Below are 26,726 nucleotides of genomic sequence, written 5' to 3'. Positions count from 1 at the left end.
TGTGTATCTCTAACAAAGTTGACGTATGTCCTCACCTCGGTGCCGGTTAAAACGATTTCGCCCCCGGGTGGGCTCGAACACCAACCTTTCGGTTAACAGCCGAACGCGCTAGCCGATTGCGCCACGGAGGCCTTGACTTTGGCTCCCTTGTGCTCTGTATATCAACGCAATTCGTATACCTTCTGCAGGAATCTCGCAGAATGGTAGCATTTGCTTACGCCTCTTCACATGGATAACGTGCATGCACACTGAGCGAGGCTCGTAAACGAATGACATCGCCAGCATGACATTATACTACAAAATGCATACAAACCAATGTTCTGCCTATGCATTCAGAAAACCTCTGAGGCCAGTAGAATACTTGTCATAGGTTGTAGAACATCCCTTTCATTCAGTGTACTGCCATGTGTTAGATGCTGCTCGAGATAGCTCCGCTCCTTGCAGGAAGGTTTAAAAAATGAATGCCTTCTGTGAGGTTCGGAACTCACGACCCCTGGTTTACGAGACCAGTGCTCTACCACTGAGCTAAGAAGGCGGCAGCTTAGCGTTTGTGAGCTATCCCCAAATTGTTACTTCATCATACTGAATCTTGCAGCCCTCGACCAGATATCGGATTTGGCACACAGCTGCTGCTGGGGGTGTCCACATTGCCGTTTTCCAAATCTCTTGAATGTTTCGCCCTTACGATCGACGACGAGCGTCGGCCCACCAAAGTTAGCGGTCTGCACAATCCTGACCTAGTGCACAGCTTGTGGGATAGCGTGGCTCGACTGCGAAATGCGCCTTTCGGCTCCTCTCTCTGGCTACAGTGCGCTGTTGTCCACAGTGGCACTGGCGTTGCCCATGGGGCTTCATGTAAGGCGACTGCACGTCGCTCGGCCAACAGCGGCCTACTGCAGACCGACACTTAAGACACACCAAATACAAATCGACATCGAGAGACAGGCCCTGTCATATGGCACTCGCGACGTATATGCTGAAATTGAATGTAAAGAATACGTCTTTTGTAGCGGGCGTCCCTCTACTGCAGTGTCACACATGACGAATAAAAAGGAAAACAGCAGAACGTCTGTGTAGGGCCATGTTTTTACCTACAGTGTCACTTGGCTGAATGTGTATAAGGCTCTGTGGCATCACTCAAACGCAGCCAAATTGTCACACTAGCTGTGTATCTCTAACAAAGTTGACGTATGTCCTCACCTCGGTGCCGGTTAAAACGATTTCGCCCCCGGGTGGGCTCGAACCACCAACCTTTCGGTTAACAGCCGAACGCGCTAGCCGATTGCGCCACGGAGGCCTTGACTTTGGCTCCCTTGTGCTCTGTATATCAACGCAATTCGTATACCTTCTGCAGGAATCTCGCAGAATGGTAGCATTTGCTTACGCCTCTTCACATGGATAACGTGCATGCACACTGTAGCGAGGCTCGTAAACGAATGACATCGCCAAGCATGACATTATACTACAAAATGCATACAAACCAATGTTCTGCCTATGCATTCAGAAAACCTCTGAGGCCAGTAGAATACTTGTCATAGGTTGTAGAACATCCCTTTCATTCAGTGTACTGCCATGTGTTAGATGCTGCTCGAGATAGCTCCGCTCCTTGCAGGAAGGTTTAAAAAATGAATGCCTTCTGTGAGGTTCGAACTCACGACCCCTGGTTTACGAGACCAGTGCTCTACCACTGAGCTAAGAAGGCGGCAGCTTAGCGTTTGTGAGCTATCCCCAAATTGTTACTTCATCATACTGAATCTTGCAGCCCTCGACCAGATATCGGATTTGGCACACAGCTGCTGCTGGGGGTGTCCACATTGCCGTTTTCCAAATCTCTTGAATGTTTCGCCCTTACGATCGACGACGAGCGTCGGCCCACCAAAAGTTAGCGGTCTGCACAATCCTGACCTAGTGCACAGCTTGTGGGATAGCGTGGCTCGACTGCGAAATGCGCCTTTCGGCTCCTCTCTCTGGCTACAGTGCGCTGTTGTCCACAGTGGCACTGGCGTTGCCCATGGGGCTTCATGTAAGGCGACTGCACGTCGCTCGGCCAACAGCGGCCTACTGCAGACCGACACTTAAGACACACCAAATACAAATCGACATCGAGAGACAGGCCCTGTCATATGGCACTCGCGACGTATATGCTGAAATTGAATGTAAAGAATACGTCTTTTGTAGCGGGCGTCCCTCTACTGCAGTGTCACACATGACGAATAAAAAGGAAAACAGCAGAACGTCTGTGTAGGGCCATGTTTTTACCTACAGTGTCACTTGGCTGAATGTGTATAAGGCTCTGTGGCATCACTCAAACGCAGCCAAATTGTCACACTAGCTGTGTATCTCTAACAAAGTTGACGTATGTCCTCACCTCGGTGCCGGTTAAAACGATTTCGCCCCCGGGTGGGCTCGAACCACCAACCTTTCGGTTAACAGCCGAACGCGCTAGCCGATTGCGCCACGGAGGCCTTGACTTTGGCTCCCTTGTGCTCTGTATATCAACGCAATTCGTATACCTTCTGCAGGAATCTCGCAGAATGGTAGCATTTGCTTACGCCTCTTCACATGGATAACGTGCATGCACACTGTAGCGAGGCTCGTAAACGAATGACATCGCCAAGCATGACATTATACTACAAAATGCATACAAACCAATGTTCTGCCTATGCATTCAGAAAACCTCTGAGGCCAGTAGAATACTTGTCATAGGTTGTAGAACATCCCTTTCATTCAGTGTACTGCCATGTGTTAGATGCTGCTCGAGATAGCTCCGCTCCTTGCAGGAAGGTTTAAAAAATGAATGCCTTCTGTGAGGTTCGAACTCACGACCCCTGGTTTACGAGACCAGTGCTCTACCACTGAGCTAAGAAGGCGGCAGCTTAGCGTTTGTGAGCTATCCCCAAATTGTTACTTCATCATACTGAATCTTGCAGCCCTCGACCAGATATCGGATTTGGCACACAGCTGCTGCTGGGGGTGTCCACATTGCCGTTTTCCAAATCTCTTGAATGTTTCGCCCTTACGATCGACGACGAGCGTCGGCCCACCAAAAGTTAGCGGTCTGCACAATCCTGACCTAGTGCACAGCTTGTGGGATAGCGTGGCTCGACTGCGAAATGCGCCTTTCGGCTCCTCTCTCTGGCTACAGTGCGCTGTTGTCCACAGTGGCACTGGCGTTGCCCATGGGGCTTCATGTAAGGCGACTGCACGTCGCTCGGCCAACAGCGGCCTACTGCAGACCGACACTTAAGACACACCAAATACAAATCGACATCGAGAGACAGGCCCTGTCATATGGCACTCGCGACGTATATGCTGAAATTGAATGTAAAGAATACGTCTTTTGTAGCGGGCGTCCCTCTACTGCAGTGTCACACATGACGAATAAAAAGGAAAACAGCAGAACGTCTGTGTAGGGCCATGTTTTTACCTACAGTGTCACTTGGCTGAATGTGTATAAGGCTCTGTGGCATCACTCAAACGCAGCCAAATTGTCACACTAGCTGTGTATCTCTAACAAAGTTGACGTATGTCCTCACCTCGGTGCCGGTTAAAACGATTTCGCCCCCGGGTGGGCTCGAACCACCAACCTTTCGGTTAACAGCCGAACGCGCTAGCCGATTGCGCCACGGAGGCCTTGACTTTGGCTCCCTTGTGCTCTGTATATCAACGCAATTCGTATACCTTCTGCAGGAATCTCGCAGAATGGTAGCATTTGCTTACGCCTCTTCACATGGATAACGTGCATGCACACTGTAGCGAGGCTCGTAAACGAATGACATCGCCAAGCATGACATTATACTACAAAATGCATACAAACCAATGTTCTGCCTATGCATTCAGAAAACCTCTGAGGCCAGTAGAATACTTGTCATAGGTTGTAGAACATCCCTTTCATTCAGTGTACTGCCATGTGTTAGATGCTGCTCGAGATAGCTCCGCTCCTTGCAGGAAGGTTTAAAAAATGAATGCCTTCTGTGAGGTTCGAACTCACGACCCCTGGTTTACGAGACCAGTGCTCTACCACTGAGCTAAGAAGGCGGCAGCTTCGCGTTTGTGAGCTATCCCCAAATTGTTACTTCATCATACTGAATCTTGCAGCCCTCGACCAGATATCGGATTTGGCACACAGCTGCTGCTGGGGGTGTCCACATTGCCGTTTTCCAAATCTCTTGAATGTTTCGCCCTTACGATCGACGACGAGCGTCGGCCCACCAAAAGTTAGCGGTCTGCACAATCCTGACCTAGTGCACAGCTTGTGGGATAGCGTGGCTCGACTGCGAAATGCGCCTTTCGGCTCCTCTCTCTGGCTACAGTGCGCTGTTGTCCACAGTGGCACTGGCGTTGCCCATGGGGCTTCATGTAAGGCGACTGCACGTCGCTCGGCCAACAGCGGCCTACTGCAGACCGACACTTAAGACACACCAAATACAAATCGACATCGAGAGACAGGCCCTGTCATATGGCACTCGCGACGTATATGCTGAAATTGAATGTAAAGAATACGTCTTTTGTAGCGGGCGTCCCTCTACTGCAGTGTCACACATGACGAATAAAAAGGAAAACAGCAGAACGTCTGTGTAGGGCCATGTTTTTACCTACAGTGTCACTTGGCTGAATGTGTATAAGGCTCTGTGGCATCACTCAAACGCAGCCAAATTGTCACACTAGCTGTGTATCTCTAACAAAGTTGACGTATGTCCTCACCTCGGTGCCGGTTAAAACGATTTCGCCCCCGGGTGGGCTCGAACCACCAACCTTTCGGTTAACAGCCGAACGCGCTAGCCGATTGCGCCACGGAGGCCTTGACTTTGGCTCCCTTGTGCTCTGTATATCAACGCAATTCGTATACCTTCTGCAGGAATCTCGCAGAATGGTAGCATTTGCTTACGCCTCTTCACATGGATAACGTGCATGCACACTGTAGCGAGGCTCGTAAACGAATGACATCGCCAAGCATGACATTATACTACAAAATGCATACAAACCAATGTTCTGCCTATGCATTCAGAAAACCTCTGAGGCCAGTAGAATACTTGTCATAGGTTGTAGAACATCCCTTTCATTCAGTGTACTGCCATGTGTTAGATGCTGCTCGAGATAGCTCCGCTCCTTGCAGGAAGGTTTAAAAAATGAATGCCTTCTGTGAGGTTCGAACTCACGACCCCTGGTTTACGAGACCAGTGCTCTACCACTGAGCTAAGAAGGCGGCAGCTTAGCGTTTGTGAGCTATCCCCAAATTGTTACTTCATCATACTGAATCTTGCAGCCCTCGACCAGATATCGGATTTGGCACACAGCTGCTGCTGGGGGTGTCCACATTGCCGTTTTCCAAATCTCTTGAATGTTTCGCCCTTACGATCGACGACGAGCGTCGGCCCACCAAAAGTTAGCGGTCTGCACAATCCTGACCTAGTGCACAGCTTGTGGGATAGCGTGGCTCGACTGCGAAATGCGCCTTTCGGCTCCTCTCTCTGGCTACAGTGCGCTGTTGTCCACAGTGGCACTGGCGTTGCCCATGGGGCTTCATGTAAGGCGACTGCACGTCGCTCGGCCAACAGCGGCCTACTGCAGACCGACACTTAAGACACACCAAATACAAATCGACATCGAGAGACAGGCCCTGTCATATGGCACTCGCGACGTATATGCTGAAATTGAATGTAAAGAATACGTCTTTTGTAGCGGGCGTCCCTCTACTGCAGTGTCACACATGACGAATAAAAAGGAAAACAGCAGAACGTCTGTGTAGGGCCATGTTTTTACCTACAGTGTCACTTGGCTGAATGTGTATAAGGCTCTGTGGCATCACTCAAACGCAGCCAAATTGTCACACTAGCTGTGTATCTCTAACAAAGTTGACGTATGTCCTCACCTCGGTGCCGGTTAAAACGATTTCGCCCCCGGGTGGGCTCGAACCACCAACCTTTCGGTTAACAGCCGAACGCGCTAGCCGATTGCGCCACGGAGGCCTTGACTTTGGCTCCCTTGTGCTCTGTATATCAACGCAATTCGTATACCTTCTGCAGGAATCTCGCAGAATGGTAGCATTTGCTTACGCCTCTTCACATGGATAACGTGCATGCACACTGTAGCGAGGCTCGTAAACGAATGACATCGCCAAGCATGACATTATACTACAAAATGCATACAAACCAATGTTCTGCCTATGCATTCAGAAAACCTCTGAGGCCAGTAGAATACTTGTCATAGGTTGTAGAACATCCCTTTCATTCAGTGTACTGCCATGTGTTAGATGCTGCTCGAGATAGCTCCGCTCCTTGCAGGAAGGTTTAAAAAATGAATGCCTTCTGTGAGGTTCGAACTCACGACCCCTGGTTTACGAGACCAGTGCTCTACCACTGAGCTAAGAAGGCGGCAGCTTCGCGTTTGTGAGCTATCCCCAAATTGTTACTTCATCATACTGAATCTTGCAGCCCTCGACCAGATATCGGATTTGGCACACAGCTGCTGCTGGGGGTGTCCACATTGCCGTTTTCCAAATCTCTTGAATGTTTCGCCCTTACGATCGACGACGAGCGTCGGCCCACCAAAAGTTAGCGGTCTGCACAATCCTGACCTAGTGCACAGCTTGTGGGATAGCGTGGCTCGACTGCGAAATGCGCCTTTCGGCTCCTCTCTCTGGCTACAGTGCGCTGTTGTCCACAGTGGCACTGGCGTTGCCCATGGGGCTTCATGTAAGGCGACTGCACGTCGCTCGGCCAACAGCGGCCTACTGCAGACCGACACTTAAGACACACCAAATACAAATCGACATCGAGAGACAGGCCCTGTCATATGGCACTCGCGACGTATATGCTGAAATTGAATGTAAAGAATACGTCTTTTGTAGCGGGCGTCCCTCTACTGCAGTGTCACACATGACGAATAAAAAGGAAAACAGCAGAACGTCTGTGTAGGGCCATGTTTTTACCTACAGTGTCACTTGGCTGAATGTGTATAAGGCTCTGTGGCATCACTCAAACGCAGCCAAATTGTCACACTAGCTGTGTATCTCTAACAAAGTTGACGTATGTCCTCACCTCGGTGCCGGTTAAAACGATTTCGCCCCCGGGTGGGCTCGAACCACCAACCTTTCGGTTAACAGCCGAACGCGCTAGCCGATTGCGCCACGGAGGCCTTGACTTTGGCTCCCTTGTGCTCTGTATATCAACGCAATTCGTATACCTTCTGCAGGAATCTCGCAGAATGGTAGCATTTGCTTACGCCTCTTCACATGGATAACGTGCATGCACACTGTAGCGAGGCTCGTAAACGAATGACATCGCCAAGCATGACATTATACTACAAAATGCATACAAACCAATGTTCTGCCTATGCATTCAGAAAACCTCTGAGGCCAGTAGAATACTTGTCATAGGTTGTAGAACATCCCTTTCATTCAGTGTACTGCCATGTGTTAGATGCTGCTCGAGATAGCTCCGCTCCTTGCAGGAAGGTTTAAAAAATGAATGCCTTCTGTGAGGTTCGAACTCACGACCCCTGGTTTACGAGACCAGTGCTCTACCACTGAGCTAAGAAGGCGGCAGCTTAGCGTTTGTGAGCTATCCCCAAATTGTTACTTCATCATACTGAATCTTGCAGCCCTCGACCAGATATCGGACTTGGCACACAGCTGCTGCTGGGGGTGTCCACATTGCCGTTTTCCAAATCTCTTGAATGTTTCGCCCTTACGATCGACGACGAGCGTCGGCCCACCAAAAGTTAGCGGTCTGCACAATCCTGACCTAGTGCACAGCTTGTGGGATAGCGTGGCTCGACTGCGAAATGCGCCTTTCGGCTCCTCTCTCTGGCTACAGTGCGCTGTTGTCCACAGTGGCACTGGCGTTGCCCATGGGGCTTCATGTAAGGCGACTGCACGTCGCTCGGCCAACAGCGGCCTACTGCAGACCGACACTTAAGACACACCAAATACAAATCGACATCGAGAGACAGGCCCTGTCATATGGCACTCGCGACGTATATGCTGAAATTGAATGTAAAGAATACGTCTTTTGTAGCGGGCGTCCCTCTACTGCAGTGTCACACATGACGAATAAAAAGGAAAACAGCAGAACGTCTGTGTAGGGCCATGTTTTTACCTACAGTGTCACTTGGCTGAATGTGTATAAGGCTCTGTGGCATCACTCAAACGCAGCCAAATTGTCACACTAGCTGTGTATCTCTAACAAAGTTGACGTATGTCCTCACCTCGGTGCCGGTTAAAACGATTTCGCCCCCGGGTGGGCTCGAACCACCAACCTTTCGGTTAACAGCCGAACGCGCTAGCCGATTGCGCCACGGAGGCCTTGACTTTGGCTCCCTTGTGCTCTGTATATCAACGCAATTCGTATACCTTCTGCAGGAATCTCGCAGAATGGTAGCATTTGCTTACGCCTCTTCACATGGATAACGTGCATGCACACTGTAGCGAGGCTCGTAAACGAATGACATCGCCAAGCATGACATTATACTACAAAATGCATACAAACCAATGTTCTGCCTATGCATTCAGAAAACCTCTGAGGCCAGTAGAATACTTGTCATAGGTTGTAGAACATCCCTTTCATTCAGTGTACTGCCATGTGTTAGATGCTGCTCGAGATAGCTCCGCTCCTTGCAGGAAGGTTTAAAAAATGAATGCCTTCTGTGAGGTTCGAACTCACGACCCCTGGTTTACGAGACCAGTGCTCTACCACTGAGCTAAGAAGGCGGCAGCTTAGCGTTTGTGAGCTATCCCCAAATTGTTACTTCATCATACTGAATCTTGCAGCCCTCGACCAGATATCGGATTTGGCACACAGCTGCTGCTGGGGGTGTCCACATTGCCGTTTTCCAAATCTCTTGAATGTTTCGCCCTTACGATCGACGACGAGCGTCGGCCCACCAAAAGTTAGCGGTCTGCACAATCCTGACCTAGTGCACAGCTTGTGGGATAGCGTGGCTCGACTGCGAAATGCGCCTTTCGGCTCCTCTCTCTGGCTACAGTGCGCTGTTGTCCACAGTGGCACTGGCGTTGCCCATGGGGCTTCATGTAAGGCGACTGCACGTCGCTCGGCCAACAGCGGCCTACTGCAGACCGACACTTAAGACACACCAAATACAAATCGACATCGAGAGACAGGCCCTGTCATATGGCACTCGCGACGTATATGCTGAAATTGAATGTAAAGAATACGTCTTTTGTAGCGGGCGTCCCTCTACTGCAGTGTCACACATGACGAATAAAAAGGAAAACAGCAGAACGTCTGTGTAGGGCCATGTTTTTACCTACAGTGTCACTTGGCTGAATGTGTATAAGGCTCTGTGGCATCACTCAAACGCAGCCAAATTGTCACACTAGCTGTGTATCTCTAACAAAGTTGACGTATGTCCTCACCTCGGTGCCGGTTAAAACGATTTCGCCCCCGGGTGGGCTCGAACCACCAACCTTTCGGTTAACAGCCGAACGCGCTAGCCGATTGCGCCACGGAGGCCTTGACTTTGGCTCCCTTGTGCTCTGTATATCAACGCAATTCGTATACCTTCTGCAGGAATCTCGCAGAATGGTAGCATTTGCTTACGCCTCTTCACATGGATAACGTGCATGCACACTGTAGCGAGGCTCGTAAACGAATGACATCGCCAAGCATGACATTATACTACAAAATGCATACAAACCAATGTTCTGCCTATGCATTCAGAAAACCTCTGAGGCCAGTAGAATACTTGTCATAGGTTGTAGAACATCCCTTTCATTCAGTGTACTGCCATGTGTTAGATGCTGCTCGAGATAGCTCCGCTCCTTGCAGGAAGGTTTAAAAAATGAATGCCTTCTGTGAGGTTCGAACTCACGACCCCTGGTTTACGAGACCAGTGCTCTACCACTGAGCTAAGAAGGCGGCAGCTTCGCGTTTGTGAGCTATCCCCAAATTGTTACTTCATCATACTGAATCTTGCAGCCCTCGACCAGATATCGGATTTGGCACACAGCTGCTGCTGGGGGTGTCCACATTGCCGTTTTCCAAATCTCTTGAATGTTTCGCCCTTACGATCGACGACGAGCGTCGGCCCACCAAAAGTTAGCGGTCTGCACAATCCTGACCTAGTGCACAGCTTGTGGGATAGCGTGGCTCGACTGCGAAATGCGCCTTTCGGCTCCTCTCTCTGGCTACAGTGCGCTGTTGTCCACAGTGGCACTGGCGTTGCCCATGGGGCTTCATGTAAGGCGACTGCACGTCGCTCGGCCAACAGCGGCCTACTGCAGACCGACACTTAAGACACACCAAATACAAATCGACATCGAGAGACAGGCCCTGTCATATGGCACTCGCGACGTATATGCTGAAATTGAATGTAAAGAATACGTCTTTTGTAGCGGGCGTCCCTCTACTGCAGTGTCACACATGACGAATAAAAAGGAAAACAGCAGAACGTCTGTGTAGGGCCATGTTTTTACCTACAGTGTCACTTGGCTGAATGTGTATAAGGCTCTGTGGCATCACTCAAACGCAGCCAAATTGTCACACTAGCTGTGTATCTCTAACAAAGTTGACGTATGTCCTCACCTCGGTGCCGGTTAAAACGATTTCGCCCCCGGGTGGGCTCGAACCACCAACCTTTCGGTTAACAGCCGAACGCGCTAGCCGATTGCGCCACGGAGGCCTTGACTTTGGCTCCCTTGTGCTCTGTATATCAACGCAATTCGTATACCTTCTGCAGGAATCTCGCAGAATGGTAGCATTTGCTTACGCCTCTTCACATGGATAACGTGCATGCACACTGTAGCGAGGCTCGTAAACGAATGACATCGCCAAGCATGACATTATACTACAAAATGCATACAAACCAATGTTCTGCCTATGCATTCAGAAAACCTCTGAGGCCAGTAGAATACTTGTCATAGGTTGTAGAACATCCCTTTCATTCAGTGTACTGCCATGTGTTAGATGCTGCTCGAGATAGCTCCGCTCCTTGCAGGAAGGTTTAAAAAATGAATGCCTTCTGTGAGGTTCGAACTCACGACCCCTGGTTTACGAGACCAGTGCTCTACCACTGAGCTAAGAAGGCGGCAGCTTAGCGTTTGTGAGCTATCCCCAAATTGTTACTTCATCATACTGAATCTTGCAGCCCTCGACCAGATATCGGACTTGGCACACAGCTGCTGCTGGGGGTGTCCACATTGCCGTTTTCCAAATCTCTTGAATGTTTCGCCCTTACGATCGACGACGAGCGTCGGCCCACCAAAAGTTAGCGGTCTGCACAATCCTGACCTAGTGCACAGCTTGTGGGATAGCGTGGCTCGACTGCGAAATGCGCCTTTCGGCTCCTCTCTCTGGCTACAGTGCGCTGTTGTCCACAGTGGCACTGGCGTTGCCCATGGGGCTTCATGTAAGGCGACTGCACGTCGCTCGGCCAACAGCGGCCTACTGCAGACCGACACTTAAGACACACCAAATACAAATCGACATCGAGAGACAGGCCCTGTCATATGGCACTCGCGACGTATATGCTGAAATTGAATGTAAAGAATACGTCTTTTGTAGCGGGCGTCCCTCTACTGCAGTGTCACACATGACGAATAAAAAGGAAAACAGCAGAACGTCTGTGTAGGGCCATGTTTTTACCTACAGTGTCACTTGGCTGAATGTGTATAAGGCTCTGTGGCATCACTCAAACGCAGCCAAATTGTCACACTAGCTGTGTATCTCTAACAAAGTTGACGTATGTCCTCACCTCGGTGCCGGTTAAAACGATTTCGCCCCCGGGTGGGCTCGAACCACCAACCTTTCGGTTAACAGCCGAACGCGCTAGCCGATTGCGCCACGGAGGCCTTGACTTTGGCTCCCTTGTGCTCTGTATATCAACGCAATTCGTATACCTTCTGCAGGAATCTCGCAGAATGGTAGCATTTGCTTACGCCTCTTCACATGGATAACGTGCATGCACACTGTAGCGAGGCTCGTAAACGAATGACATCGCCAAGCATGACATTATACTACAAAATGCATACAAACCAATGTTCTGCCTATGCATTCAGAAAACCTCTGAGGCCAGTAGAATACTTGTCATAGGTTGTAGAACATCCCTTTCATTCAGTGTACTGCCATGTGTTAGATGCTGCTCGAGATAGCTCCGCTCCTTGCAGGAAGGTTTAAAAAATGAATGCCTTCTGTGAGGTTCGAACTCACGACCCCTGGTTTACGAGACCAGTGCTCTACCACTGAGCTAAGAAGGCGGCAGCTTAGCGTTTGTGAGCTATCCCCAAATTGTTACTTCATCATACTGAATCTTGCAGCCCTCGACCAGATATCGGATTTGGCACACAGCTGCTGCTGGGGGTGTCCACATTGCCGTTTTCCAAATCTCTTGAATGTTTCGCCCTTACGATCGACGACGAGCGTCGGCCCACCAAAAGTTAGCGGTCTGCACAATCCTGACCTAGTGCACAGCTTGTGGGATAGCGTGGCTCGACTGCGAAATGCGCCTTTCGGCTCCTCTCTCTGGCTACAGTGCGCTGTTGTCCACAGTGGCACTGGCGTTGCCCATGGGGCTTCATGTAAGGCGACTGCACGTCGCTCGGCCAACAGCGGCCTACTGCAGACCGACACTTAAGACACACCAAATACAAATCGACATCGAGAGACAGGCCCTGTCATATGGCACTCGCGACGTATATGCTGAAATTGAATGTAAAGAATACGTCTTTTGTAGCGGGCGTCCCTCTACTGCAGTGTCACACATGACGAATAAAAAGGAAAACAGCAGAACGTCTGTGTAGGGCCATGTTTTTACCTACAGTGTCACTTGGCTGAATGTGTATAAGGCTCTGTGGCATCACTCAAACGCAGCCAAATTGTCACACTAGCTGTGTATCTCTAACAAAGTTGACGTATGTCCTCACCTCGGTGCCGGTTAAAACGATTTCGCCCCCGGGTGGGCTCGAACCACCAACCTTTCGGTTAACAGCCGAACGCGCTAGCCGATTGCGCCACGGAGGCCTTGACTTTGGCTCCCTTGTGCTCTGTATATCAACGCAATTCGTATACCTTCTGCAGGAATCTCGCAGAATGGTAGCATTTGCTTACGCCTCTTCACATGGATAACGTGCATGCACACTGTAGCGAGGCTCGTAAACGAATGACATCGCCAAGCATGACATTATACTACAAAATGCATACAAACCAATGTTCTGCCTATGCATTCAGAAAACCTCTGAGGCCAGTAGAATACTTGTCATAGGTTGTAGAACATCCCTTTCATTCAGTGTACTGCCATGTGTTAGATGCTGCTCGAGATAGCTCCGCTCCTTGCAGGAAGGTTTAAAAAATGAATGCCTTCTGTGATGTTCGAACTCACGACCCCTGGTTTACGAGACCAGTGCTCTACCACTGAGCTAAGAAGGCGGCAGCTTAGCGTTTGTGAGCTATCCCCAAATTGTTACTTCATCATACTGAATCTTGCAGCCCTCGACCAGATATCGGACTTGGCACACAGCTGCTGCTGGGGGTGTCCACATTGCCGTTTTCCAAATCTCTTGAATGTTTCGCCCTTACGATCGACGACGAGCGTCGGCCCACCAAAAGTTAGCGGTCTGCACAATCCTGACCTAGTGCACAGCTTGTGGGATAGCGTGGCTCGACTGCGAAATGCGCCTTTCGGCTCCTCTCTCTGGCTACAGTGCGCTGTTGTCCACAGTGGCACTGGCGTTGCCCATGGGGCTTCATGTAAGGCGACTGCACGTCGCTCGGCCAACAGCGGCCTACTGCAGACCGACACTTAAGACACACCAAATACAAATCGACATCGAGAGACAGGCCCTGTCATATGGCACTCGCGACGTATATGCTGAAATTGAATGTAAAGAATACGTCTTTTGTAGCGGGCGTCCCTCTACTGCAGTGTCACACATGACGAATAAAAAGGAAAACAGCAGAACGTCTGTGTAGGGCCATGTTTTTACCTACAGTGTCACTTGGCTGAATGTGTATAAGGCTCTGTGGCATCACTCAAACGCAGCCAAATTGTCACACTAGCTGTGTATCTCTAACAAAGTTGACGTATGTCCTCACCTCGGTGCCGGTTAAAACGATTTCGCCCCCGGGTGGGCTCGAACCACCAACCTTTCGGTTAACAGCCGAACGCGCTAGCCGATTGCGCCACGGAGGCCTTGACTTTGGCTCCCTTGTGCTCTGTATATCAACGCAATTCGTATACCTTCTGCAGGAATCTCGCAGAATGGTAGCATTTGCTTACGCCTCTTCACATGGATAACGTGCATGCACACTGTAGCGAGGCTCGTAAACGAATGACATCGCCAAGCATGACATTATACTACAAAATGCATACAAACCAATGTTCTGCCTATGCATTCAGAAAACCTCTGAGGCCAGTAGAATACTTGTCATAGGTTGTAGAACATCCCTTTCATTCAGTGTACTGCCATGTGTTAGATGCTGCTCGAGATAGCTCCGCTCCTTGCAGGAAGGTTTAAAAAATGAATGCCTTCTGTGAGGTTCGAACTCACGACCCCTGGTTTACGAGACCAGTGCTCTACCACTGAGCTAAGAAGGCGGCAGCTTAGCGTTTGTGAGCTATCCCCAAATTGTTACTTCATCATACTGAATCTTGCAGCCCTCGACCAGATATCGGACTTGGCACACAGCTGCTGCTGGGGGTGTCCACATTGCCGTTTTCCAAATCTCTTGAATGTTTCGCCCTTACGATCGACGACGAGCGTCGGCCCACCAAAAGTTAGCGGTCTGCACAATCCTGACCTAGTGCACAGCTTGTGGGATAGCGTGGCTCGACTGCGAAATGCGCCTTTCGGCTCCTCTCTCTGGCTACAGTGCGCTGTTGTCCACAGTGGCACTGGCGTTGCCCATGGGGCTTCATGTAAGGCGACTGCACGTCGCTCGGCCAACAGCGGCCTACTGCAGACCGACACTTAAGACACACCAAATACAAATCGACATCGAGAGACAGGCCCTGTCATATGGCACTCGCGACGTATATGCTGAAATTGAATGTAAAGAATACGTCTTTTGTAGCGGGCGTCCCTCTACTGCAGTGTCACACATGACGAATAAAAAGGAAAACAGCAGAACGTCTGTGTAGGGCCATGTTTTTACCTACAGTGTCACTTGGCTGAATGTGTATAAGGCTCTGTGGCATCACTCAAACGCAGCCAAATTGTCACACTAGCTGTGTATCTCTAACAAAGTTGACGTATGTCCTCACCTCGGTGCCGGTTAAAACGATTTCGCCCCCGGGTGGGCTCGAACCACCAACCTTTCGGTTAACAGCCGAACGCGCTAGCCGATTGCGCCACGGAGGCCTTGACTTTGGCTCCCTTGTGCTCTGTATATCAACGCAATTCGTATACCTTCTGCAGGAATCTCGCAGAATGGTAGCATTTGCTTACGCCTCTTCACATGGATAACGTGCATGCACACTGTAGCGAGGCTCGTAAACGAATGACATCGCCAAGCATGACATTATACTACAAAATGCATACAAACCAATGTTCTGCCTATGCATTCAGAAAACCTCTGAGGCCAGTAGAATACTTGTCATAGGTTGTAGAACATCCCTTTCATTCAGTGTACTGCCATGTGTTAGATGCTGCTCGAGATAGCTCCGCTCCTTGCAGGAAGGTTTAAAAAATGAATGCCTTCTGTGAGGTTCGAACTCACGACCCCTGGTTTACGAGACCAGTGCTCTACCACTGAGCTAAGAAGGCGGCAGCTTAGCGTTTGTGAGCTATCCCCAAATTGTTACTTCATCATACTGAATCTTGCAGCCCTCGACCAGATATCGGATTTGGCACACAGCTGCTGCTGGGGGTGTCCACATTGCCGTTTTCCAAATCTCTTGAATGTTTCGCCCTTACGATCGACGACGAGCGTCGGCCCACCAAAAGTTAGCGGTCTGCACAATCCTGACCTAGTGCACAGCTTGTGGGATAGCGTGGCTCGACTGCGAAATGCGCCTTTCGGCTCCTCTCTCTGGCTACAGTGCGCTGTTGTCCACAGTGGCACTGGCGTTGCCCATGGGGCTTCATGTAAGGCGACTGCACGTCGCTCGGCCAACAGCGGCCTACTGCAGACCGACACTTAAGACACACCAAATACAAATCGACATCGAGAGACAGGCCCTGTCATATGGCACTCGCGACGTATATGCTGAAATTGAATGTAAAGAATACGTCTTTTGTAGCGGGCGTCCCTCTACTGCAGTGTCACACATGACGAATAAAAAGGAAAACAGCAGAACGTCTGTGTAGGGCCATGTTTTTACCTACAGTGTCACTTGGCTGAATGTGTATAAGGCTCTGTGGCATCACTCAAACGCAGCCAAATTGTCACACTAGCTGTGTATCTCTAACAAAGTTGACGTATGTCCTCACCTCGGTGCCGGTTAAAACGATTTCGCCCCCGGGTGGGCTCGAACCACCAACCTTTCGGTTAACAGCCGAACGCGCTAGCCGATTGCGCCACGGAGGCCTTGACTTTGGCTCCCTTGTGCTCTGTATATCAACGCAATTCGTATACCTTCTGCAGGAATCTCGCAGAATGGTAGCATTTGCTTACGCCTCTTCACATGGATAACGTGCATGCACACTGTAGCGAGGCTCGTAAACGAATGACATCGCCAAGCATGACATTATACTACAAAATGCATACAAACCAATGTTCTGCCTATGCATTCAGAAAACCTCTGAGGCCAGTAGAATACTTGTCATAGGTTGTAGAACATCCCTTTCATTCAGTGTACTGCCATGTGTTAGATGCTGCTCGAGATAGCTCCGCTCCTTGCAGGAAGGTTTAAAAAATGAATGCCTTCTGTGAGGTTCGAACTCACGACCCCTGGTTTACGAGACCAGTGCTCTACCACTGAGCTAAGAAGGCGGCAGCTTAGCGTTTGTGAGCTATCCCCAAATTGTTACTTCATCATACTGAATCTTGCAGCCCTCGACCAGATATCGGATTTGGCACACAGCTGCTGCTGGGGGTGTCCACATTGCCGTTTTCCAAATCTCTTGAATGTTTCGCCCTTACGATCGACGACGAGCGTCGGCCCACCAAAAGTTAGCGGTCTGCACAATCCTGACCTAGTGCACAGCTTGTGGGATAGCGTGGCTCGACTGCGAAATGCGCCTTTCGGCTCCTCTCTCTGGCTACAGTGCGCTGTTGTCCACAGTGGCACTGGCGTTGCCCATGGGGCTTCATGTAAGGCGACTGCACGTCGCTCGGCCAACAGCGGCCTACTGCAGACCGACACTTAAGACACACCAAATACAAATCGACATCGAGAGACAGGCCCTGTCATATGGCACTCGCGACGTATATGCTGAAATTGAATGTAAAGAATACGTCTTTTGTAGCGGGCGTCCCTCTACTGCAGTGTCACACATGACGAATAAAAAGGAAAACAGCAGAACGTCTGTGTAGGGCCATGTTTTTACCTACAGTGTCACTTGGCTGAATGTGTATAAGGCTCTGTGGCATCACTCAAACGCAGCCAAATTGTCACACTAGCTGTGTATCTCTAACAAAGTTGACGTATGTCCTCACCTCGGTGCCGGTTAAAACGATTTCGCCCCCGGGTGGGCTCGAACCACCAACCTTTCGGTTAACAGCCGAACGCGCTAGCCGATTGCGCCACGGAGGCCTTGACTTTGGCTCCCTTGTGCTCTGTATATCAACGCAATTCGTATACCTTCTGCAGGAATCTCGCAGAATGGTAGCATTTGCTTACGCCTCTTCACATGGATAACGTGCATGCACACTGTAGCGAGGCTCGTAAACGAATGACATCGCCAAGCATGACATTATACTACAAAATGCATACAAACCAATGTTCTGCCTATGCATTCAGAAAACCTCTGAGGCCAGTAGAATACTTGTCATAGGTTGTAGAACATCCCTTTCATTCAGTGTACTGCCATGTGTTAGATGCTGCTCGAGATAGCTCCGCTCCTTGCAGGAAGGTTTAAAAAATGAATGCCTTCTGTGATGTTCGAACTCACGACCCCTGGTTTACGAGACCAGTGCTCTACCACTGAGCTAAGAAGGCGGCAGCTTAGCGTTTGTGAGCTATCCCCAAATTGTTACTTCATCATACTGAATCTTGCAGCCCTCGACCAGATATCGGACTTGGCACACAGCTGCTGCTGGGGGTGTCCACATTGCCGTTTTCCAAATCTCTTGAATGTTTCGCCCTTACGATCGACGACGAGCGTCGGCCCACCAAAAGTTAGCGGTCTGCACAATCCTGACCTAGTGCACAGCTTGTGGGATAGCGTGGCTCGACTGCGAAATGCGCCTTTCGGCTCCTCTCTCTGGCTACAGTGCGCTGTTGTCCACAGTGGCACTGGCGTTGCCCATGGGGCTTCATGTAAGGCGACTGCACGTCGCTCGGCCAACAGCGGCCTACTGCAGACCGACACTTAAGACACACCAAATACAAATCGACATCGAGAGACAGGCCCTGTCATATGGCACTCGCGACGTATATGCTGAAATTGAATGTAAAGAATACGTCTTTTGTAGCGGGCGTCCCTCTACTGCAGTGTCACACATGACGAATAAAAAGGAAAACAGCAGAACGTCTGTGTAGGGCCATGTTTTTACCTACAGTGTCACTTGGCTGAATGTGTATAAGGCTCTGTGGCATCACTCAAACGCAGCCAAATTGTCACACTAGCTGTGTATCTCTAACAAAGTTGACGTATGTCCTCACCTCGGTGCCGGTTAAAACGATTTCGCCCCCGGGTGGGCTCGAACCACCAACCTTTCGGTTAACAGCCGAACGCGCTAGCCGATTGCGCCACGGAGGCCTTGACTTTGGCTCCCTTGTGCTCTGTATATCAACGCAATTCGTATACCTTCTGCAGGAATCTCGCAGAATGGTAGCATTTGCTTACGCCTCTTCACATGGATAACGTGCATGCACACTGTAGCGAGGCTCGTAAACGAATGACATCGCCAAGCATGACATTATACTACAAAATGCATACAAACCAATGTTCTGCCTATGCATTCAGAAAACCTCTGAGGCCAGTAGAATACTTGTCATAGGTTGTAGAACATCCCTTTCATTCAGTGTACTGCCATGTGTTAGATGCTGCTCGAGATAGCTCCGCTCCTTGCAGGAAGGTTTAAAAAATGAATGCCTTCTGTGAGGTTCGAACTCACGACCCCTGGTTTACGAGACCAGTGCTCTACCACTGAGCTAAGAAGGCGGCAGCTTAGCGTTTGTGAGCTATCCCCAAATTGTTACTTCATCATACTGAATCTTGCAGCCCTCGACCAGATATCGGACTTGGCACACAGCTGCTGCTGGGGGTGTCCACATTGCCGTTTTCCAAATCTCTTGAATGTTTCGCCCTTACGATCGACGACGAGCGTCGGCCCACCAAAAGTTAGCGGTCTGCACAATCCTGACCTAGTGCACAGCTTGTGGGATAGCGTGGCTCGACTGCGAAATGCGCCTTTCGGCTCCTCTCTCTGGCTACAGTGCGCTGTTGTCCACAGTGGCACTGGCGTTGCCCATGGGGCTTCATGTAAGGCGACTGCACGTCGCTCGGCCAACAGCGGCCTACTGCAGACCGACACTTAAGACACACCAAATACAAATCGACATCGAGAGACAGGCCCTGTCATATGGCACTCGCGACGTATATGCTGAAATTGAATGTAAAGAATACGTCTTTTGTAGCGGGCGTCCCTCTACTGCAGTGTCACACATGACGAATAAAAAGGAAAACAGCAGAACGTCTGTGTAGGGCCATGTTTTTACCTACAGTGTCACTTGGCTGAATGTGTATAAGGCTCTGTGGCATCACTCAAACGCAGCCAAATTGTCACACTAGCTGTGTATCTCTAACAAAGTTGACGTATGTCCTCACCTCGGTGCCGGTTAAAACGATTTCGCCCCCGGGTGGGCTCGAACCACCAACCTTTCGGTTAACAGCCGAACGCGCTAGCCGATTGCGCCACGGAGGCCTTGACTTTGGCTCCCTTGTGCTCTGTATATCAACGCAATTCGTATACCTTCTGCAGGAATCTCGCAGAATGGTAGCATTTGCTTACGCCTCTTCACATGGATAACGTGCATGCACACTGTAGCGAGGCTCGTAAACGAATGACATCGCCAAGCATGACATTATACTACAAAATGCATACAAACCAATGTTCTGCCTATGCATTCAGAAAACCTCTGAGGCCAGTAGAATACTTGTCATAGGTTGTAGAACATCCCTTTCATTCAGTGTACTGCCATGTGTTAGATGCTGCTCGAGATAGCTCCGCTCCTTGCAGGAAGGTTTAAAAAATGAATGCCTTCTGTGAGGTTCGAACTCACGACCCCTGGTTTACGAGACCAGTGCTCTACCACTGAGCTAAGAAGGCGGCAGCTTAGCGTTTGTGAGCTATCCCCAAATTGTTACTTCATCATACTGAATCTTGCAGCCCTCGACCAGATATCGGATTTGGCACACAGCTGCTGCTGGGGGTGTCCACATTGCCGTTTTCCAAATCTCTTGAATGTTTCGCCCTTACGATCGACGACGAGCGTCGGCCCACCAAAAGTTAGCGGTCTGCACAATCCTGACCTAGTGCACAGCTTGTGGGATAGCGTGGCTCGACTGCGAAATGCGCCTTTCGGCTCCTCTCTCTGGCTACAGTGCGCTGTTGTCCACAGTGGCACTGGCGTTGCCCATGGGGCTTCATGTAAGGCGACTGCACGTCGCTCGGCCAACAGCGGCCTACTGCAGACCGACACTTAAGACACACCAAATACAAATCGACATCGAGAGACAGGCCCTGTCATATGGCACTCGCGACGTATATGCTGAAATTGAATGTAAAGAATACGTCTTTTGTAGCGGGCGTCCCTCTACTGCAGTGTCACACATGACGAATAAAAAGGAAAACAGCAGAACGTCTGTGTAGGGCCATGTTTTTACCTACAGTGTCACTTGGCTGAATGTGTATAAGGCTCTGTGGCATCACTCAAACGCAGCCAAATTGTCACACTAGCTGTGTATCTCTAACAAAGTTGACGTATGTCCTCACCTCGGTGCCGGTTAAAACGATTTCGCCCCCGGGTGGGCTCGAACCACCAACCTTTCGGTTAACAGCCGAACGCGCTAGCCGATTGCGCCACGGAGGCCTTGACTTTGGCTCCCTTGTGCTCTGTATATCAACGCAATTCGTATACCTTCTGCAGGAATCTCGCAGAATGGTAGCATTTGCTTACGCCTCTTCACATGGATAACGTGCATGCACACTGTAGCGAGGCTCGTAAACGAATGACATCGCCAAGCATGACATTATACTACAAAATGCATACAAACCAATGTTCTGCCTATGCATTCAGAAAACCTCTGAGGCCAGTAGAATACTTGTCATAGGTTGTAGAACATCCCTTTCATTCAGTGTACTGCCATGTGTTAGATGCTGCTCGAGATAGCTCCGCTCCTTGCAGGAAGGTTTAAAAAATGAATGCCTTCTGTGAGGTTCGAACTCACGACCCCTGGTTTACGAGACCAGTGCTCTACCACTTTTTTTTTTTTTTTTTTTTTTTTTTTTCCACTTCAAAAGAAGTACAGTACTGAAATTAAAATCCTAAAACATGACTATATAATGTAGGCTGCTTACTGAAATAAAGGTTAAAACACGAAAACTTCAGTCCTGGTGTAGAGAAGAAACATACATAAAGGCGGCAAAATCAGAAACAGTATAAAAGAAAATGGCTCACACAGGTGACCTTAGCCAACACCCTCTCTTTCAAATGTCAGGCTAAGCATATTGGCAAAATCATCTCGGAGGCCTGGCAATCGCAAGCGCTGCCAGTAAGCAGTAAGCATGTACTGCCGAAACGCTAGGTGTCCATCCTCTTCATGACAACTGTTGACAAAATGTACGAAATGGCCAATCAGCCACATGACGGTATGGAGCTTCGTCCGCGGAAAAAAGGAAGAATCGGGCCGGACGATGATGTCAATAGTATAAGCGGCTTCAGCAGACCTAGTGACAAAAGCAAGTTGTTTCCTGAGCCAACGCCAATTAGCAAGGTGCCCACAGCAGGTGAATCGATGTTCAAGGGTATCCAGGAGACCACACCGAGTACAGGTGTCCGTGTCAGAAAGACCAATACGGTGCAGTCGTACATTGGTGGGAACCAAATTATTTATTACCCCATACCACGTGGACGCCACGGCCATAGAGTGGATCGGCAGACTAACGTTCTTCCAGACGTTCCTCCAGGACACGGATGGAGACGCCAGTTCTATTGGATTGGGACTGGCCAGCCCCTCCCAGCGGGCAATCAAGCTCTTGGTTGTTGGCACCGGTCGCCGCAAGAAGACGTCACCGAGGTAACTCACCGCAATGTAAAATTCCCGAATGTGTTTCAACTTAAAATTTAGGCGTCCGACATCGACAGGTGGAGCAAGGCTCACCGGACGCACAACAGTAAAAAGCCTGGATGTAATTGAAGTCACTTCTTGCGTAACAATTAGAGTCGTTCGGCGGACGTACAAAGCAGACGCCTTGCGAGTAATGTCAGAGAGGCCCAAGCCTCCGGAGAGACGCGGTTTCGTCATTACCTCGTAACGTAACTTGAATAGATGGCCCTTCCATATAAACCTGCTAGACAATTGGCGCAACCTTTTCGCCACCATCATGGGAAGTGGGAACAGCTGAGCAACATAATAAGCTTTACATAGGACGTAGGTGTCTAAAATTCTGACTTTTTGCAAAATGGTAGCAGAGCGCTGCTCATGGACCACCAGAGCCCCCTGTATCTTCTCGGTGACAGATTTCCAATTGAGAGCCGCCATTTTTAGAGGACACCGATCAATGATAATCCCCAAGGACGTATGGCGATCGACAAAAGTGGCCCAAGGGACGTCAGCATCGCGAAATCCTCGAATATCAAGGAACTTACATTTACCCTGATTGAGACGCGCTCCAGAGACACGACAGTATGCATCAACTGCCCCTTTCAACAACGGAATATCATCTCGTTGACGGAGGAGAACAACGACATCATCCGCATATGCCTTAACCGAGAGCTTCCCACCAGAGAGGGACATACCCTGAAGCTTGAGAGCAATAGTCCGAAGCAGCGGTTCCAGGGACAAAACGAATAAAGACATAGAGAGCGGACTACCCTGAGGCACTCCGCGGCGGATAGCAATGGGCGGCGTCAGCTGCCCATTGACTGACACCCGAGCTGTTATTCCCCTGTACAAATTGCCAAGAACACCACGTGATGAAGCGTTAAAACCTATTGTACCTAAAACACGATCTAAAAACACATGACTGACGTGATCAAAAGCCTTATAAAAATCAAGGAAGGCAAAGGCACAATGTACGTTTGTAACCGCCGCAACCGAGACAACATCCCGATATTCGGCTACTGGTGTCAGAATAGATCTATCATGAAAACAACATTGATGTGCACCAATCACACCCCGAAGCAGAGAAGACAGCCGGCTATTGAGCGCTCTAGCAGCTGTCTTATAGTCAAAATTCAGCAATGTGAGCGGACGAAGATTGGCAGCAGATAAACGACCAGAGGACTTCGGAATTAAAACAATTTTCCCTACTTTAAAATCGGCAGGCACATCCATCCCTCTGACAATCTCATTTAAAATCTGCGTAAAAATGCCACCCACAAGAGGCCAAAAACGGAGATAAAATTCTTTAGGCAGGCCGTCTGGACCCGGCGATTTACTGGACGGAGAGCGAGCAATAAAATCGAAAACATCATCTACCTGGAACTCCCGGAGAAATTCGCCGTTCGCGTCAGGCGCGATCGTCGCAGTTAGATCCCCAAAGACATCATCCGAAAGAGACTCACCAGAATCATCGGCAGAATAGAGACTAGCGTAATACTGATGAAGAGCACGAACCATTTCCTCCTGTGCACTAAGCTGTCGCCCATCATCCACCGTAAGAGAAGAGATGAAGGAGCGACGACGACGAGTCTGATGCCGTAGCAGGTGGTACAAGGATGTCAGTTCACCTTCAACAAGAGAGTGAGGTTTCGACTTAACTCGCAGACCATCCATCTGTCGTCGTTTAAGGCTCAAGAGCTTGGCTTTAATACGACGAACATCATGGATCCGCAGTGGAGAGGTACCCGCCGCGTCATATAGTTCACGCAGGACAGAGTAGTAATATTCATACGTGTTCTTAAAATCACGCGTCCTAGCAGCACAGTAGAAAATCAAAGTCTGACGAATCTTGGGCTTGGCAAACGCAGTCCACCAAAACAGCAAGGAGGGGTATCGCGGGACAGAGCGAAGACATCGCTCCCACACGCCACTTATAACATCATCCATAGCACTGTCGGCAAGGTGGGAAACATTTAACATCCACTGGGAACGATAAAGTTTTGCAGGTTGGCGACTAAGATTTACAGTTGCAGTAAAAGCACAATGGTCAGAAAAACTAGTAGGAATAACATCGACAGAAAGAATTTTATCACATAAAAAATCAGATAAATAGAATCTGTCGAGTCTACTGCATGAGGACGCGGTAAAAAACGTATATTTCACCAGGGTTGGATATTTGTGTTCCCAAACATCACGCAGATGCATCGTACGAACTAAGTCATGTAAATCACGGCAATAATTAAAATTGGGGGACTGGTCTGCAGGGCGTAAAACACAATTAAAATCGCCTCCGAGCAGGAGACTCCGAGGACTCTGGCGCAAAAGATAAATAAGCTCTTCTTTATAAAAGCGCGATCGAGCCACAGTGTGACCCGAACCAGAGGGGGCATACAAAACAACGAGGCGGAGATCAAAAAGACGACAACCAATCCCACGGCCAGAGTCAAGGAATTCAATGTCAGTAATAGGAATGCCCTCTCGAAAGAAAAGAGCAGTTCCTGTTGAATATTCCGGCGCGACATTAAAAACAGTTTGAAATCCAGGTAGAGAGAGATCAGAAAACAACACTTCCTGCAAAAACACTACGTCCGCACAGGCGTCGTAAATAAACTGCCGCAAAGAGGCAATGCGAACGTCGGACTCAATACGGTTAACATTTAAGGTAAGAAAGGTGTATGCTTGAACCATAGAGAGAAAAGCGAGAAAACAAATCACCTACACCGACGCACCAGCGTCACAGTCCATAGCAGGGGTGACAGAGGCATCCGAGGGAGGGGGACTGCTACCCCGTTCCGCGGATCCCTTACGTTTCGGTTTTTTACGAACAGCATTAACGTTCGGCTGAACGCGTAACTTGCGTCGGCTGACGGGCAAGGAAACTTCAGCCGCCGGTGACGTAGGAGGGTCAAGTTCTGTATCCGACACCACCCGCGCCGGTCCACATGCGGGATCCGGGGTCGCGGGGGAAACATCCGACAAAACGGAATGGTCAACACCTGCACTAGCTTCCGGCAAACATGGACTGCACGGAGGCGAAACGTGAGCAGGAAGGTCCGAGGCCGCAGAGTTGGAAAGAAGCGGAGCAGCTCCGCTGGCAGAGGTATGGGGCAGCGAAGCAGGAAGTTGTCGCGGCTCCACTTGTTGTGACATCGAAGTCGGTTCGGAAGACGGCGCCAACAGGCCCGACCGACGACCCGACTCGAGAGAAGCTGCGTCGGAGGCCGGAGGGGCGCCAGCAGCCGCCACCGGAACCGCTACCTCAGGAGGGCAGGGAGCAGCTACAGTACACAGTGGCTCGGAGGATGCCGGTCGCTCGGACTGGGGCATCTCAGGGAGATCCTCATCCGTACTATTTCCATCGTGTGGGCGACGCCTCTTATTATTTAAAAGTGGCACACCCACCTGAGGGACAGACGGAACAACATCAGATTTAGCACGCAAAGGAGGAAATTCTGTATCAGGGGTGCGCAAAACCTGTGGCGGGGCGCTACTACCACTGGACTGTGCTACACCAAGAGCAGAACCACCTGCAACGAGGTCAGCGACCGTTAACTTGCGACGCTGTTCGAGAGAATTTTTTAAAACAAAAACTCTCCGCGGACAGTCGGTACGCACGTGACCACTTTCATTGCACAAAAAACAGGTGCCAACCTGACCACTATATGTTACATGGACACGATATCCACCGATCTGCAGGTGAGATGGAATATTCTGCTTAACGTGCATTTCGACTGAACGAATACCACTGTAACATTGCAGGCGATGTTGGCTTGACCAGCGTTCAAGGCGAATGCTCTTTACATCACCATACTTCTGTAGACCCTCCTTAAGATAGACATTATCCACCTCCGGTGGAAGGTTGTAAACACGAACATTGGTATACGTGATGGAAGCATTGGAAAGCAGCACGGTACTTACAGAATCATCCCGATGCCGAAAGAGAACTTGATGACCATATTTAGAAAGAATTTTATCAACCTGAAGTGGGTCCATAAACTTAACAAAGAAAACATACAGTTCGGTATCAAAATAAGCAGTGTGCACCTGATCCGAATGAACACCAAAGGTATCTACCAACCAATCATGTATCTCAAGAGAACTAGGTTGCACATGGCGGGTTGACTTGTCAAAAGCAAAACTAACTGTAGCCTGACGAGGAATAACCTGGGACGACATTTTCAAAATATGCGGTCGAAACCGCTACACAAAAAACACTGAAATAAGGACAGAAAGTAACACAAGGTACGAAACAACGACGGAGAAATACTCTCAGAAGTTGCAACACAACACGTAACAAAAACGATAGTCCACTATACGTAACGCTACGGCGGAGCGGAAG

General features: G+C 49.7%; 37 non-coding genes across 37 annotated transcripts; all 37 read right to left on the bottom strand.

Annotated features, from left to right (window-relative positions):
* Positions 1 to 58: 58 nt before the first annotated feature.
* Positions 59 to 131, bottom strand: Trnan-guu (transfer RNA asparagine (anticodon GUU)). Its single transcript has one exon. It is a non-coding gene; the product is annotated as a tRNA-Asn (tRNA).
* A 331-nt stretch (positions 132 to 462) lies between these two features.
* Positions 463 to 535, bottom strand: Trnat-cgu (transfer RNA threonine (anticodon CGU)). The gene has a single exon. It is a non-coding gene; the product is annotated as a tRNA-Thr (tRNA).
* A 688-nt stretch (positions 536 to 1,223) lies between these two features.
* On the bottom strand, positions 1,224 to 1,297 carry Trnan-guu (transfer RNA asparagine (anticodon GUU)). Its single transcript has one exon. It is a non-coding gene; the product is annotated as a tRNA-Asn (tRNA).
* A 333-nt stretch (positions 1,298 to 1,630) lies between these two features.
* Positions 1,631 to 1,702, bottom strand: Trnat-cgu (transfer RNA threonine (anticodon CGU)). The gene has a single exon. It is a non-coding gene; the product is annotated as a tRNA-Thr (tRNA).
* A 689-nt stretch (positions 1,703 to 2,391) lies between these two features.
* On the bottom strand, positions 2,392 to 2,465 carry Trnan-guu (transfer RNA asparagine (anticodon GUU)). Its single transcript has one exon. It is a non-coding gene; the product is annotated as a tRNA-Asn (tRNA).
* Positions 2,466 to 2,798: 333 nt separating this feature from the next.
* On the bottom strand, positions 2,799 to 2,870 carry Trnat-cgu (transfer RNA threonine (anticodon CGU)). Its single transcript has one exon. It is a non-coding gene; the product is annotated as a tRNA-Thr (tRNA).
* Positions 2,871 to 3,559: 689 nt separating this feature from the next.
* On the bottom strand, positions 3,560 to 3,633 carry Trnan-guu (transfer RNA asparagine (anticodon GUU)). Its single transcript has one exon. It is a non-coding gene; the product is annotated as a tRNA-Asn (tRNA).
* A 333-nt stretch (positions 3,634 to 3,966) lies between these two features.
* Trnat-cgu (transfer RNA threonine (anticodon CGU)) lies at positions 3,967 to 4,038 on the bottom strand. Its single transcript has one exon. It is a non-coding gene; the product is annotated as a tRNA-Thr (tRNA).
* Positions 4,039 to 4,727: 689 nt separating this feature from the next.
* Trnan-guu (transfer RNA asparagine (anticodon GUU)) lies at positions 4,728 to 4,801 on the bottom strand. Its single transcript has one exon. It is a non-coding gene; the product is annotated as a tRNA-Asn (tRNA).
* A 333-nt stretch (positions 4,802 to 5,134) lies between these two features.
* Trnat-cgu (transfer RNA threonine (anticodon CGU)) lies at positions 5,135 to 5,206 on the bottom strand. Its single transcript has one exon. It is a non-coding gene; the product is annotated as a tRNA-Thr (tRNA).
* A 689-nt stretch (positions 5,207 to 5,895) lies between these two features.
* On the bottom strand, positions 5,896 to 5,969 carry Trnan-guu (transfer RNA asparagine (anticodon GUU)). Its single transcript has one exon. It is a non-coding gene; the product is annotated as a tRNA-Asn (tRNA).
* A 333-nt stretch (positions 5,970 to 6,302) lies between these two features.
* Trnat-cgu (transfer RNA threonine (anticodon CGU)) lies at positions 6,303 to 6,374 on the bottom strand. The gene has a single exon. It is a non-coding gene; the product is annotated as a tRNA-Thr (tRNA).
* A 689-nt stretch (positions 6,375 to 7,063) lies between these two features.
* Positions 7,064 to 7,137, bottom strand: Trnan-guu (transfer RNA asparagine (anticodon GUU)). The gene has a single exon. It is a non-coding gene; the product is annotated as a tRNA-Asn (tRNA).
* Positions 7,138 to 7,470: 333 nt separating this feature from the next.
* Positions 7,471 to 7,542, bottom strand: Trnat-cgu (transfer RNA threonine (anticodon CGU)). Its single transcript has one exon. It is a non-coding gene; the product is annotated as a tRNA-Thr (tRNA).
* A 689-nt stretch (positions 7,543 to 8,231) lies between these two features.
* Positions 8,232 to 8,305, bottom strand: Trnan-guu (transfer RNA asparagine (anticodon GUU)). Its single transcript has one exon. It is a non-coding gene; the product is annotated as a tRNA-Asn (tRNA).
* Positions 8,306 to 8,638: 333 nt separating this feature from the next.
* Positions 8,639 to 8,710, bottom strand: Trnat-cgu (transfer RNA threonine (anticodon CGU)). The gene has a single exon. It is a non-coding gene; the product is annotated as a tRNA-Thr (tRNA).
* Positions 8,711 to 9,399: 689 nt separating this feature from the next.
* On the bottom strand, positions 9,400 to 9,473 carry Trnan-guu (transfer RNA asparagine (anticodon GUU)). Its single transcript has one exon. It is a non-coding gene; the product is annotated as a tRNA-Asn (tRNA).
* Positions 9,474 to 9,806: 333 nt separating this feature from the next.
* Trnat-cgu (transfer RNA threonine (anticodon CGU)) lies at positions 9,807 to 9,878 on the bottom strand. Its single transcript has one exon. It is a non-coding gene; the product is annotated as a tRNA-Thr (tRNA).
* A 689-nt stretch (positions 9,879 to 10,567) lies between these two features.
* Trnan-guu (transfer RNA asparagine (anticodon GUU)) lies at positions 10,568 to 10,641 on the bottom strand. The gene has a single exon. It is a non-coding gene; the product is annotated as a tRNA-Asn (tRNA).
* Positions 10,642 to 10,974: 333 nt separating this feature from the next.
* Positions 10,975 to 11,046, bottom strand: Trnat-cgu (transfer RNA threonine (anticodon CGU)). Its single transcript has one exon. It is a non-coding gene; the product is annotated as a tRNA-Thr (tRNA).
* Positions 11,047 to 11,735: 689 nt separating this feature from the next.
* On the bottom strand, positions 11,736 to 11,809 carry Trnan-guu (transfer RNA asparagine (anticodon GUU)). Its single transcript has one exon. It is a non-coding gene; the product is annotated as a tRNA-Asn (tRNA).
* A 333-nt stretch (positions 11,810 to 12,142) lies between these two features.
* Trnat-cgu (transfer RNA threonine (anticodon CGU)) lies at positions 12,143 to 12,214 on the bottom strand. Its single transcript has one exon. It is a non-coding gene; the product is annotated as a tRNA-Thr (tRNA).
* Positions 12,215 to 12,903: 689 nt separating this feature from the next.
* On the bottom strand, positions 12,904 to 12,977 carry Trnan-guu (transfer RNA asparagine (anticodon GUU)). The gene has a single exon. It is a non-coding gene; the product is annotated as a tRNA-Asn (tRNA).
* A 333-nt stretch (positions 12,978 to 13,310) lies between these two features.
* Positions 13,311 to 13,382, bottom strand: Trnat-cgu (transfer RNA threonine (anticodon CGU)). Its single transcript has one exon. It is a non-coding gene; the product is annotated as a tRNA-Thr (tRNA).
* Positions 13,383 to 14,071: 689 nt separating this feature from the next.
* Positions 14,072 to 14,145, bottom strand: Trnan-guu (transfer RNA asparagine (anticodon GUU)). Its single transcript has one exon. It is a non-coding gene; the product is annotated as a tRNA-Asn (tRNA).
* A 333-nt stretch (positions 14,146 to 14,478) lies between these two features.
* Positions 14,479 to 14,550, bottom strand: Trnat-cgu (transfer RNA threonine (anticodon CGU)). Its single transcript has one exon. It is a non-coding gene; the product is annotated as a tRNA-Thr (tRNA).
* A 689-nt stretch (positions 14,551 to 15,239) lies between these two features.
* Trnan-guu (transfer RNA asparagine (anticodon GUU)) lies at positions 15,240 to 15,313 on the bottom strand. Its single transcript has one exon. It is a non-coding gene; the product is annotated as a tRNA-Asn (tRNA).
* A 333-nt stretch (positions 15,314 to 15,646) lies between these two features.
* On the bottom strand, positions 15,647 to 15,718 carry Trnat-cgu (transfer RNA threonine (anticodon CGU)). The gene has a single exon. It is a non-coding gene; the product is annotated as a tRNA-Thr (tRNA).
* Positions 15,719 to 16,407: 689 nt separating this feature from the next.
* On the bottom strand, positions 16,408 to 16,481 carry Trnan-guu (transfer RNA asparagine (anticodon GUU)). The gene has a single exon. It is a non-coding gene; the product is annotated as a tRNA-Asn (tRNA).
* Positions 16,482 to 16,814: 333 nt separating this feature from the next.
* Positions 16,815 to 16,886, bottom strand: Trnat-cgu (transfer RNA threonine (anticodon CGU)). The gene has a single exon. It is a non-coding gene; the product is annotated as a tRNA-Thr (tRNA).
* A 689-nt stretch (positions 16,887 to 17,575) lies between these two features.
* Positions 17,576 to 17,649, bottom strand: Trnan-guu (transfer RNA asparagine (anticodon GUU)). Its single transcript has one exon. It is a non-coding gene; the product is annotated as a tRNA-Asn (tRNA).
* A 333-nt stretch (positions 17,650 to 17,982) lies between these two features.
* Positions 17,983 to 18,054, bottom strand: Trnat-cgu (transfer RNA threonine (anticodon CGU)). Its single transcript has one exon. It is a non-coding gene; the product is annotated as a tRNA-Thr (tRNA).
* Positions 18,055 to 18,743: 689 nt separating this feature from the next.
* Positions 18,744 to 18,817, bottom strand: Trnan-guu (transfer RNA asparagine (anticodon GUU)). Its single transcript has one exon. It is a non-coding gene; the product is annotated as a tRNA-Asn (tRNA).
* A 333-nt stretch (positions 18,818 to 19,150) lies between these two features.
* Positions 19,151 to 19,222, bottom strand: Trnat-cgu (transfer RNA threonine (anticodon CGU)). Its single transcript has one exon. It is a non-coding gene; the product is annotated as a tRNA-Thr (tRNA).
* Positions 19,223 to 19,911: 689 nt separating this feature from the next.
* On the bottom strand, positions 19,912 to 19,985 carry Trnan-guu (transfer RNA asparagine (anticodon GUU)). Its single transcript has one exon. It is a non-coding gene; the product is annotated as a tRNA-Asn (tRNA).
* Positions 19,986 to 20,318: 333 nt separating this feature from the next.
* On the bottom strand, positions 20,319 to 20,390 carry Trnat-cgu (transfer RNA threonine (anticodon CGU)). The gene has a single exon. It is a non-coding gene; the product is annotated as a tRNA-Thr (tRNA).
* Positions 20,391 to 21,079: 689 nt separating this feature from the next.
* Trnan-guu (transfer RNA asparagine (anticodon GUU)) lies at positions 21,080 to 21,153 on the bottom strand. The gene has a single exon. It is a non-coding gene; the product is annotated as a tRNA-Asn (tRNA).
* Between the last annotated feature and the right edge of the window lie 5,573 nt (positions 21,154 to 26,726).

The sequence above is a fragment of the Schistocerca serialis genome, chromosome 6, assembly GCF_023864345.2.
Source record: "Schistocerca serialis cubense isolate TAMUIC-IGC-003099 chromosome 6, iqSchSeri2.2, whole genome shotgun sequence".
Taxonomy (NCBI): Eukaryota; Metazoa; Arthropoda; class Insecta; order Orthoptera; family Acrididae; genus Schistocerca; species Schistocerca serialis.
This window is presented reverse-complemented; position numbering and strand designations above follow the sequence as displayed.